The sequence below is a fragment of the Pteronotus mesoamericanus genome, unplaced genomic scaffold (assembly GCF_021234165.1).
Source record: "Pteronotus mesoamericanus isolate MK-2021 breed Mesoamerican mustached bat unplaced genomic scaffold, CSHL_Meso_final scaffold_31, whole genome shotgun sequence".
In the NCBI taxonomy this organism is placed as follows: Eukaryota; Metazoa; Chordata; class Mammalia; order Chiroptera; family Mormoopidae; genus Pteronotus; species Pteronotus mesoamericanus.
This window is the reverse complement of record NW_026555312.1, coordinates 11611758-11623979: the sequence shown is the minus strand read 5'-3', so window position 1 is coordinate 11623979 and position 12222 is coordinate 11611758.

Sequence of the window (12222 nt, the reverse complement as noted above, 5' to 3'; positions counted from 1 at the left end):
ATTCAAATAATTACCCAAATGAAATGCTCACTTCTTGCTGTTTCTCTTGGAGAAGATGATAATAAATTGAGCAAAATACCAAAAAGATAAAAATGAAAAGTGCCAGGTCTGCTTAAATCCAAATTCCTATTGGTTCTTTGCTACTAGAATATGCTGTTCTTTGTGCTAGGAACAAGAAATCCCAATCTTCAAAATGTCTTGAAGGTAGCTTTATTGATGAAGAATCTCACGGCAAAGGTCCAAGCTCACATACAATAATCGAAAGCCTTCTCAAGAATTAAATAAATAAGATCTCATCCTTTGTTCACCATATGCAGTTCAGAGAGAAAGACGATCTACCTCAGTGGCTCTGAACTCTGACTGCACATGAGAATCCCCTTGAGGTGGGTTTGAAACCTACCATTGTCCAGGTGCTCCCTCCACCCAAGGTTTTGGTGTAGCTTTTCTGAGATGGGGTTCATGCTTTCTATTTCTAAAAGCTTCCCATGTGAATCTGATGTGAAGTTAGGCTAGAGTACCACTGCGACTTTCAGCAACTCTCATCCACAGACCCGAAAGCAGGAGGAAGGAGAAAAAGAGAGACAAGGACAAGAAATGATAGATGGGTTTGAACTCACCAAAAATTTCTAGAAATTATTATATTCTCTTTCTCCTCCATGGCAATGGTATAGCATAGCAGATAGACCCTGACCTTGGATTGAACAAAGGACTGGATTTCTTATGGCAGGGTCGCACCAATATTTCAGATTCAAAGCCTCAGAGGCAAGCTCATCAGAGTTGCTGCTTTAATGTCATTTTATTTCTCATATTATTAGAACGTGGGATGAAAATGAGGTCAATTTCAGGCTATCTAGAGCTGAGATTCAGACGTAAAAAATGAATAGTGTATATATACATATGTGTATAAATATATTTGTGTGTATATATGTTTATATATATATATATTTATTTATTCCCACTTCCTCTTTCCTCCAATTTATGGCTTGCCATCACCATTTGGCATTCCCACCATTGGCCCACAACTGATGGGTACCTCCGCTTTTGGGCTACTTTTTAAACATTTATTGTCACCCCTTTCTCATCCTCCTCCTTCAGTATTCTCACCCTGGTTAAGAAAATGGCTGTGTTTCTTGTCCTGTGTTGGATCTGTAGAGCGGCTCTCCTGCTGGAGGGATCTTCTTCAACCCCAGTTCTCTCTGCTTTCTTGCCCTTTCCTAGTATACGTTCACAGGGCTATTTCTCCAGTGTTTTCTCCTACTCAAGGCCTCTGGCCCAGCTGATAAATTTTCTCATATAATTCTGACCAAATTACTTGGGGGGGAAACTGGTGTTCCTGTCTGCAAGTGTGGGTCTCTGGAGAATTAGGGAAAATAAAACAAAACATGTCTGGAAGATCAAATTCTGACCCTGCCTCATGCAAAGCATTAATAAAGTGGGAATAATAATGTCTGCTTAAAAGTTGTTCTGGAGGTTACAATGAAATAATACATTCCAAGTAGCCTATATTGCCACATTCCTACTTTTGACATCTGTCTCCCCCCTATTCCCTAAGGGCAAGGAGCTGTGATATGGATCTCATCCAGACTGTTAGTAGTATTTAAGACCTCAGATTTGGAACATATGCGATATATTCTTATAATTTCAAAAAAAAAATAAAGAAGGTATGAGACTTTTCTTAATTTCTTTAAATTACTCAGGGATAGCTTATAATTTTTTATTTATATTCATATAATGTATTATTATATGGCAAAATAGTGGGGTTCATGAATTTGGGAATATAAACTTTCACAGTAGACTGTAGGGTTGCACTTATGTTGATGGAATCTGAATTACGTTGAGAATATTAACATTTATTTCATGAAAGCTCTGTCCCTTCACATTGACTTTTATTTTCACAAGCAGTTGTAGGTTCACAGCTAAGTTGAGCAGAGTCCAGAGAGTTCCCACATAGCCCCTGTCCCCACACATGCATAGGCTCCCTCACTATCTATATCTTGCATCACAGAGATACACTTGTTATAACTGATAAAACTGCACTGACATATTATTATCATCCAAAGTCTACACTTTACATCATGAGGGTTCCTCCATTATGTTGTACATTCTATGGGTTTTGGCAAATGTAAAATGACATATATCTATACCACTATCATATTGTACAAAGTAGTTTTACTACTCCCCAAATCCTGTATGCTCTACGTATTCATGTCTCCCTTCCAAAAACCCCTGGCAACAACAGAAAGTTTTACTGCCTCTTTAGTTTTGCCTTTTCCAGAATGTCATATGGTTGGAATCATACAGGATGTAGCCATTTCAGACTGGCTTCTTTCACTTAGTGAGATGCATTTGAGATTCCTTCATGTCTTTTCATGATTTGATAGCCCATTTCTTTTTAGCTTTTATAATATTCCATTTCTGGATATACTATGGTTCTATTTTTACACTCATGTACAAGAGGATAGTATAGTTGCTTCCATATTTTGGCAGTTATGAAAAAAGCTGCTATAAATTTGTATGCAGGTTTTTTTTTGGACCTAAGTTTTCAGTTCATTTGGGTAACTACCAACCAGCCACAATTGCTGGATCATAAAAACTCCATTTTTTGTTGGGTCAAAATTCATTGGCACTGTCATTTACAGCATGATAGATTAAATTTACTTTAGAATCAAAACATAACTTTCAATCAGATAGACTTTACACTCAATTAGAATGCTACACCAAACAGTTGGTTATTTCGAACAATATGGGAAACATAATTCCAGACACTTTTAGTGTATTGAATGGTATGTCTCATGCTTTCAGTGAAGAAATTTGTTCCATATTTCATGTGTCATTATTTTAAGTATCACACCCCAACCTATGTCCTACCAATGCTATGCCTACATAAACTGCACTTTAAATATGAGTGATCTGAGCATATCTACCAAACTGGCAAGATAAGTCTGACAGAAACACATGTAGATGGGGAGATGAGAATAAGCATTCTCATTTTGGGCAAGGAGGATTCTAGGTCAATAAGCTTATATATAAATATATGAGAGGAGAAGTGATTTTGAAAACAGCATGATCAATCTCCCAGATGTGACCTATGACCTATATCCCCCCCCCCCGTGGATACATATCCAAGTCAATGAAGAATAAGAACTATATATTACAGTTCAAATTATTTTTTAGTAAAAAAATTATAGAATATTGAAGCACACACAATCTTATTTCAGGAACTCTAGACCACAGTGTAACCAAAAGGAGAAAGACTCACTTTCCCCCAAGTAGACACAGATAATCCTGCAGATTTAGCATTCAAACCAGTGTATGGTGGAACCTATCAGTGCAATAATCTATTGGATATTCTATAGGAACAGGAAGGATGTAGCAGTTACCAGGTAGAGTGGCAGTGAAGCTTGGCAGAACAGACTTGAGAGCACATGGGTGTTCACACTTGGGAATTTTCAGCCATTAATAGAGAGACTTTGAGGGAGGGTAACATTTTTAGTGTGTGGAGCAGCAAGATGGAAGGAGCCTGGGTCCCTGGATGCTCTCATGATGCCACCCCCATCAGGCTAGTCCCAACTATCTCTATCCATGTCATTCAATGAGAAAGAAACAAAGCCATTTCTGCCTGGCCAGTGTTATTTTGGGTATCTCTAGTTGCAGTGAATAGTGTAGACTAGCAGTGTCCTTTTTTCTCAGTTAGTGCTCCTCCCCAGACAGAGTGGCCTCCTCTGTGGATCCTCCTCTGCAAAGCCTGTACCCCAGTTATTTTTTGAACACTACCTAACCCCATTTTCCTGTGAAAACATACTTGTCATTTGACAAATTTTCTCAGGTCCTATTAGGGCTTTCTTTAAGAAGCTGAAATTTTATGTGGTTATTATTATTTACATTTTAACAAAGGTTAGAGAAAAAGGTTATGTTAGGGAAAAGAATGACCAATGGTAAGGAGGTCAGGCATGGTAATGACCTATAGAGGTGGCATATTTGTGCACTAAGTACTATGAAGGCTTCCTTCATAAACATTTTGATTGTGTCCCCTCCACCACTTTGCTCTTGTATATGGCAAGCCTTGGGGGAAGAATCCACAGCTGTTTCCTGCAAGTATCCTGTATAACAATCTCAGTATATTTTCTACAGTATGACTAACCTGAATTACTTCTGCTCTGAAAATTAAATATTTTCTAAGATATAAACCAAAAAAATAATAATAAAGATGGTTAATTCAAATCCCAATTAGACTAGAAACTGTGTGCCTGATGGCTGCATCTTCTCTTTTAGCATGTTCCTTGTGAGTCAAACCTCTGTATGATGTAAGATTCTGTTGCGGGGAGCGTGAGGCTCCTGGATCTGAGTGTCACTTGTCCTGGGTCAGCTGAGGTGGGAGCATGGGCTCTGATCCTGCAGACCCTGTTCCTGGGTTATCACAGATGGGGCAAACAAAATGAGTCTTTCCAGACACTTTTCTCTCGGTCTGCCAGGAGAGGGGTGGCACTTCTGTGTAGTGGAGAAGGCCCTGAGCCCCCATGTCCAAAGGCTTTTATTGAGAACCATATGCACAGGGGTATGGATGCAAAGCTCATCAATCAATGTCAAAAGGCTATGTTTACAGAAAACAAATAGAGATCATATATAACAACTGAAGGAACACAAGAGATCTGCCTCAGGTCAGGGTCTATAAACAATGCAAATCTCCTTCCCAGTATGAGCCGGTTATCATAGCTTTTGAGGGAAGAACAAAGCATGCTTCAAGAAACTTACTTCTAGGCCTGATTTCCCTCCTGGAAACTGCTGGATCCAGTTTAGGGCTGTACCTGTCTTTAGTATTGTTTTGAGCCTGAACCAGCAGGCAGGGCAGAACTGCCAAGAGATAAGGAGACTTCTTTCAGATAGAATGAGAACTCCGGCCATATCAAAGCCGGGGGTGAAGGTCTTTTGCCCTTTCTCTGTGTCCCCTGTGTTCCTCCCTGATGCCCATTTGCAGCTGTGCCTGGCTTAGGTTGTCCCTTCCATCAAGGGATCTTACCTATCATTGACTACCAGCCATCTTCCAGGGACAAGCAGGGTGATGTGAGGGAGGCAGGGGCTGAACCCCTTCCAGGGGGACAGGTTTTGTCTCCTCAGTGGCCTGTTTTCCCAAGGCCTCCTTGATTATCTCCAGCTTTGGAGTCCTCTTGCCTGTCGGTGGGGTTACAGTCCCTGAAACCAGATGGGGCATTTCCCAACAAGATGCATTTCAACATTGTCTATTACATAGTAGATGATTGATGAATATTATTGAATGAATGATGAATGACTGCAATATGACCAATATTGTTTAGTAGGTAAATCTCCACTTAAACTTCTTAGGCATTTTTAGTCCCTAAAAAACCTTGTGTATAAGACTTGTGTGATAAACATGTCATTCAGGAAAAAAAATAAAATAAAAATGGAAGATAAGGGGAAATGGTGGGGAAGGGATACAGAAAATTATAAGAAGGAAAAAAATTTGATAGTTCTCTTTTCAATGTTAGCATTATATTCCTAGAATAAAATATTCTTTGTTTAGCAGCAGAGTTTATTTAATCCCACTATGCCCAGTATGAGGCATTAGAAAGTGGGAAACAACAACAGTTGGGCATTGAGGGAATTTATTTTCTCCACAAATCAAAAAACACAGACACAATTGCTGAAAATTTATACCAGTAACTCAGGATATATAAAAGATTCATAAAGAAGCACAGGTGAGTGTGACAAGCTTCAGATGGGTGGTGTGTAATTTTACTCCTTACAGTGCGAGTGCAAATAGGATGAAGGCACTGGCTTCATCTTGTAAGGCCCATGGGAGGCAAATCAGTCATTTCTCCATTCAAAGGAATGGGTTAATTTTCTATTCATTGAGTTCTACAGGCCTGATACACTGTTTATGATTTTTTTTTTTTGCTTACCTTGTTCCCAGTTGTATCATCTAGAATTATCTGCTATTGATCAATATACAGTCTGACCAATGAGCAGAACTCATTCTCTTCTTTTAAAGAAAAATGTGCCTGTACCTACAGAGGGCATCCTCATCCCTGGCGAAGAGGGCTCCCTTCCTCTCCTGAAAATGTTCTCACAAGACACTATCCTCGCTGCTCAACACAACAGTGTATTCTCAACTTGAGTCATTGTAGAAGATGAGTTTGGTACTGGTACTTGTTTAATAGCTGGCTCTATGGTAGAGGTAGGGAGTAATCTTGATTTTTAGCATTTGTCAATTTCTGCGGCATAAATACACCAACCATGACCTATTTCACATTGCAAGTGTGAGGCCACTGAACCCAGAGGTGGAAAGAGATGTACACAACCACCTCTCAGGACCTAGTCAGTACAAGCCAGCTCAAGACGCCTCTTTCAAATGCAAAGATTTCTCTTAAGACTTTAGACCTACTAAGTATATCTCTCTGATGGTTTTCCTCTCTATAGAATCCCCGCAAGGGTTAATTATATATTTGCTAAACTTTCGAACAACTCCTGCTCTCTGCTCCTGCTATTGAAAATAACCATCCTAGGCGTACAACCACATCTACTGCCACCCCTTCTAATTCTCTCCTTCACCTTTGGCGCTGGCCACCCTTCCCCACTCCACTGCTGCCTCCCCTTCTAGAGGTCCCACAAATATTTCTCAGGAACTCCTGTTTTATTGTGAGTTGTCCCTCATTTTTTTGTCACTAATTTCCCCAGGATTGCCTTAATCTGAAAGTAATGTGTCTAAAGACAATGGCACCTTTGCCCAAAGAAATAAATGGCATGTGTGTTAGTTACCTTATGAGGTGAAGAGAAGGGATCAGAGAATTGCCTTCTCCCTACTGCCTCTTCTTGGCTGCTGTTACATTAATATTTCTAAAAACAAACTTAGCTTCTGTAGTATCTCTTCTTTTTAAAATATTTTCTCTTATTGCTTTCATCTTCTGATTATTAGAAAAAGGCACCAAAATTTCCTGGTAACTTAAGCATCCAATCATCAATTATTTTCTTTCCTTTTCACCTTATCACTATGAATTTTAACAGCCACTTACTTTTGTAAGCACATTTCTGGCTTATCCCCTCATATATTATTTATTCTAGTAAAAATGAAGTATCTGTTTTTCTCATATACACATTTTGTTCACTCATGTCTCAGTAGATATGGTGGTTATCCTCCATTTGGCCACTACCTTAACCCATATTCTACCTGACACTGTGCCCCAGGGAGCTGTCCCTACTCACTGTGTCACTAGCTCCCTTGCCCCCTTGTTTCTCATTATGATAGGCTGATGGTAATCACAGTAGAAGATGGGAGAGTGGGGACAGAAAGGTCAGGGGCTTGTCCTCCTGCCCCCTGCCCCACTTCCACATGATGTCTCTTGTAGTGGGTGCGCCCCTTGAGGACTACAGCTCCATCAGGGCATCCTTTCTTCATGGCTCTGGTTGTCGGTGGCCCCCAGAACACTCTTTTCTAGGTATGACCTCTAAATGTTATGTCTCTATGGCCCCTAGAAATAGTCAATCAAGTCGTTCCAGAGATCCACCACACTGAGTATTATGCTTCCTACAGATCCCCGTTAATATATGACCAGGACTAACATTAGTTATTCCATCTGGAATTGCCCCTTCAGCATTCTCTTCATTGGAAAATCTTATCTTTAAGGTCCGAACCCATCATCTCCCAATAGAAAGTAGTATCTTCTCCCTCAGAATTCTCAGGACATTTATCTACAGCTCTTTTAATAGATGTACATAATTAACAAAATTTTTTTAAAAGTCACATCTCTGTTAGATTTGAGGATAGGATTTGTTTGCTTCCTAAAGTACGTTGGTATTTTTCAAAAATACTCCTCAAATATCTGTTGAATGAACAAGTTATTCATGTTACGATCATTCATTTTTATACCCCATATACTTCTCCTAGCTCATCTTAACGACTAATAAGCACTCCTTTAACAGTTGACTTTATGCCGCATTTTCTGCTCACTCCCTCTATCTCACCAACTACATTTCACTTCTGTATTTAAACAATCATTTTTATCAAGTTGAGTCTAAGTTCTTTTACATTTTTGTCTTGAATTGTCACACTTGCATTTTTTAAAATATTTTATTTACTTATTTTTAGAGAGGGAAAGTGAGGCAGAAAGAGAGGAAAACATCAACATGTGGTTGCCTCTCAAGCTCCCCGTATTGGGGACCTGGCCTGCAGGCCAGGCATGTGCTCTGACTGGAAATTGAACCAGCGACCCTTTGGTTTGCAGGTCAGTGCTCAATCCACTGAGCCACACCATCCAGGGCTACACTTGCATTTTTAACTGCCAATTTTTCATCACCACATGTAGGCATCACTACCTTAACCTTCCAATATCTCAAGTTGATAAAAGGATCCTATCTTTTAAAACAACCCCTTAGTCTTGTTGCCACACTTCTGAAACTCATCTGTATTCTCCTGTAACATAAAATCAGAAACTCAGAATCATCTTAAAATGCAATTTATCCTATTTCTTGATTCTATCTCTGCAAATTCCCTTGCATTATGAAATATTTTCTGTAGGTACTTCAATTGCCAAAATTTATTCCTCCATTTATTTTGCCAAAATAATTACTAAAAAAGCCTTCATATTTTGCATGTTTTCATGATTACAATATATAGAGAGCTAAGCTATTTGAGAGCTACAGTATGTATCAGAAGCCAAGCTTACCACCTTTATTGTACAGAGAAAGCAATGAGATCAAGAGGGGTCAAAAGACTCAAGTCTCACACATCTGGTTAATGTGGAAAAGCCTGTCTCATGACACCTACAGTGGCAATTTTTCCACTATCATAGGATTCAACTTCTATCCTCCTGCCAGATTAGTGTTCATCCTCGCTGACCTATTCGTATAATACTCTTTGCTTATTAACTCCTCAAGGCTTTCTATTGTCTAGTAGGTAAGTCACTCTGGCATCCAGTTACCTACTCTGCAGCCTCATACTGTACTTTAAGCCTTCTCTTCCCACTACACTCTAACTCACCTGTGTGTGTAAAATTATATGTTTATTATATAGTTTGTTCATTTCCAACTACATTCTTTGCTTTTCCGCCTCTGTGTATGCCTTTAGCCCCTTCCCTGGCCAACACTGAACTACATGATCAATGCCATATTCTCCATTACATTTCTTATTATTCTCTTCATTGGGTATTTTATCTGCCTTCTTTAACACATCTTAACATTTTACCAATGATTTGTTATTGAAAGTAATGCTCCCTTGTAGAATGATCATAAACATATTTGCCTCTCCATTTTCCTGTCTCTACTTACTTACCTTTATGTCTCTTATACCATCAGGTCTAATACTTTGTACAAAGTGAACATGCAGTCAATGTTTATAAATTTTAATTTTTATGTTAGTCCAAGCTGTTGAACTTAAGTGTTTCACATACCTGATTATTTTTAATACATTAGTATTTTGCTCTAAAATCTTAAGATGCATATCTCAAAATACAGTAGAATATAATGTTGAGTCTGAAGGGTAGTGGTAACATAAGGCTGGGGCACAGAATTTTCTTCCTCCAATAGACAGAAACAAGAACAAAATAACCCTGCCAAAAATTTTCCAGCAGAAGAAAGAAATAAGAAAAAATTATAAATGTCAAAGAGTGATAACCAATGAAAGTACAGAAGATTGTGATGTAATAGCCAGTTTGACAACACTGCTCCTACATCAGAAAGTGACACTGAGGATATAGAAAACTACAAAACCCCTGAGAATACTTCTGAATACTCTGATTTGTCAAGGAGTGGGCTAAAGGGATGAGGAGATATGCCTGGGAAAAGCAAGATCAAACGTTGTGTAAATGGTTTACAAACCGCATCTGGACCTTGGCAGAAGCAGGGAGGGCCCTTGGTTCTCTTGCTCCAGCATAGAATGCTAAGCTGGGGGAATAAGCCAAAGTTCAAAGGAGTTGAATGCATGCCAAGCTGGGTGGAATGGAGTCTAACAAAGGACATCTGGTGGGATCTCAGCAATAAGAAAGAACTTGGGAACTTCAGAAAAGACTGAAGTTAGCCTCAGTTTGTTTTCCTCTTCTCTACATTCTGCTCTCTGTGACTTCTAGATCAGAAGGGACAATAAATGACTCCACATAAGGTAGGAATGATGTCAAAGTGAAATCACGCAACTATTTCAGATAGAAAAATAAGATCTGAACAAAAGGGGGAGGAAAATAAATGCTTTGAGAGCTATGAAAATACATTGCAGCTCTATTGCCTCCTCACCAAACCAAAATATACAAGTGAAAAAAGGCATTGATTTTAAAAGATAACACATATAGTACAATTTGAAGGAATATACAATCCAAGAAACAATGGCAGGAGAAAAAAACCCTAAGATAAAAATAAAATCAGTACAAATAAAAGAAATAAACTAGAAGCAATAATAAACACAAAACTGTCATGAAGATGTGGTTTTACTCACAGTGAATAAAAGTAAAGACAGCAAGTTTAAAATAATTAGAAAGACAATAGATATGGAAACTGTAGTCTATCTACTCTAAAGGTAATTGATATGGCTCAAGTAGACTCCAACAAGTAGGATAGAAAATAATCAGAGATATAATAAAGGAAAATTACCTACAGTAAATGAATAACTGACTCTTTTAGTCTATAGGTCACATCATATGCCAACATGAGCTGATACAAAGCTAATAATATAAAAACATATTTAATTATTGAGTAGAATACCCTTCAGTTTTCCAGGAAGAAAAAACAAGTTACATACATGTGGGAAAATCTGACTGACCTCAGAATAAACACACAATTTTAGAAACAGTGTAATAAAATTTCCATTATATCAAGTCAATTTGCTTTTCAGATATAAAAACAACAGAAAGGCATTTTTATATATGAAATAACAGGTTCAATGAAACTTGGCAACATGAAACTTTTGCAAAACCTACTTGCAGATTAAATATAACCTATGGAGAGATGAATACAAATAAAGAATACTGAAATTAAGAAACCATGATAATAGAGCAAGCAGTTGACAATTTATTTACTTATGACTCCAAGATAAAACAACTGGGTAATTATTATTACTCAAGATATATTTTAAACCATTTAAAATTAAATATTATAAAAGCAACAAACTCAGAGTCTTGAAGGTTAATTAACTCCTTTTTATAGAAGTAAATTAATGATTGTGACTAAAATTAAAATATATAAATTAAATAAATTTATGTTGCCTATAATTTATTGATGACTTTAAAATTTTTATTATACTTAGAGGAACATTTTAGTATCTATTACCTTGTATGGCATAAAAAGTCTGAAGTTCATGATTCTTACATTTACCTCAGTTGCTTTTTATGTCACTAAATTCATGCAATATTAAAATTATAAGCCAATATTTTTAAATAACACTTATTCAAGGATTCGATTTTGAAATTATTTTTGTCTTTTCCTCTCTCATCTATGTACTTTTGTTTCCATATATTTTTATTTCACTATATTCAGAGAGATTGTTTAAATAATATATGAAATATAATTCCTCTTCCTAGCTTTTACTAATATGATTATGATCATTATTAATGCTCTACCAATAGCAGATAACATGTATTGAGGATATATGCTCTAAGCACTGAGTTTAACATTGTTATGCATATTAGCTCACTGATTGACCAAAATAATCCTATACAGCAGGTACTATAACCACATCTATTGTACAGTGAGAAAGCTGGAGTCGAGTGATTATAAAATTTTGTCCATACTTGCACAGCTAGTTGGTGGTAAAAATGTGATTCCATCAAGGCTGCCTAACTCCCAAGTTTATGTTCTTTACCAATTTTATGTAATTTACCATTAGCCATACAATATTGAGTATTTGAATAGTACTAAGGAGTCTGGATTCTCACATTTTCTCCCATGGTAATCAACTTTTTTAAGCACTCAAAAGAAATATATGTCCAGAGGACAAAGCAGTTAGAGCTTATTCTCCAACTCCAATAAAATTGCTGGTGAACTATCCTGATTCTGCAGATGACTCATCTTGCAGAGGCTACTTCTGGTCCAACTGGCCTTCCCCTTCCCATCTTCCTGAGTCAATCCACTTACCGTGGCAATGTTGAAGAAGTAGGAGTCTATAGGAAATGACCACTCAAAAGCAAGTGTGTCAAAATTTCATATTTTTTCTTCTGTTCTTCCTCATTTCCCCCTTTTTGCTCTGCTTATTCAGTGACTATTTAATATGCCTCATTATTAAAAATA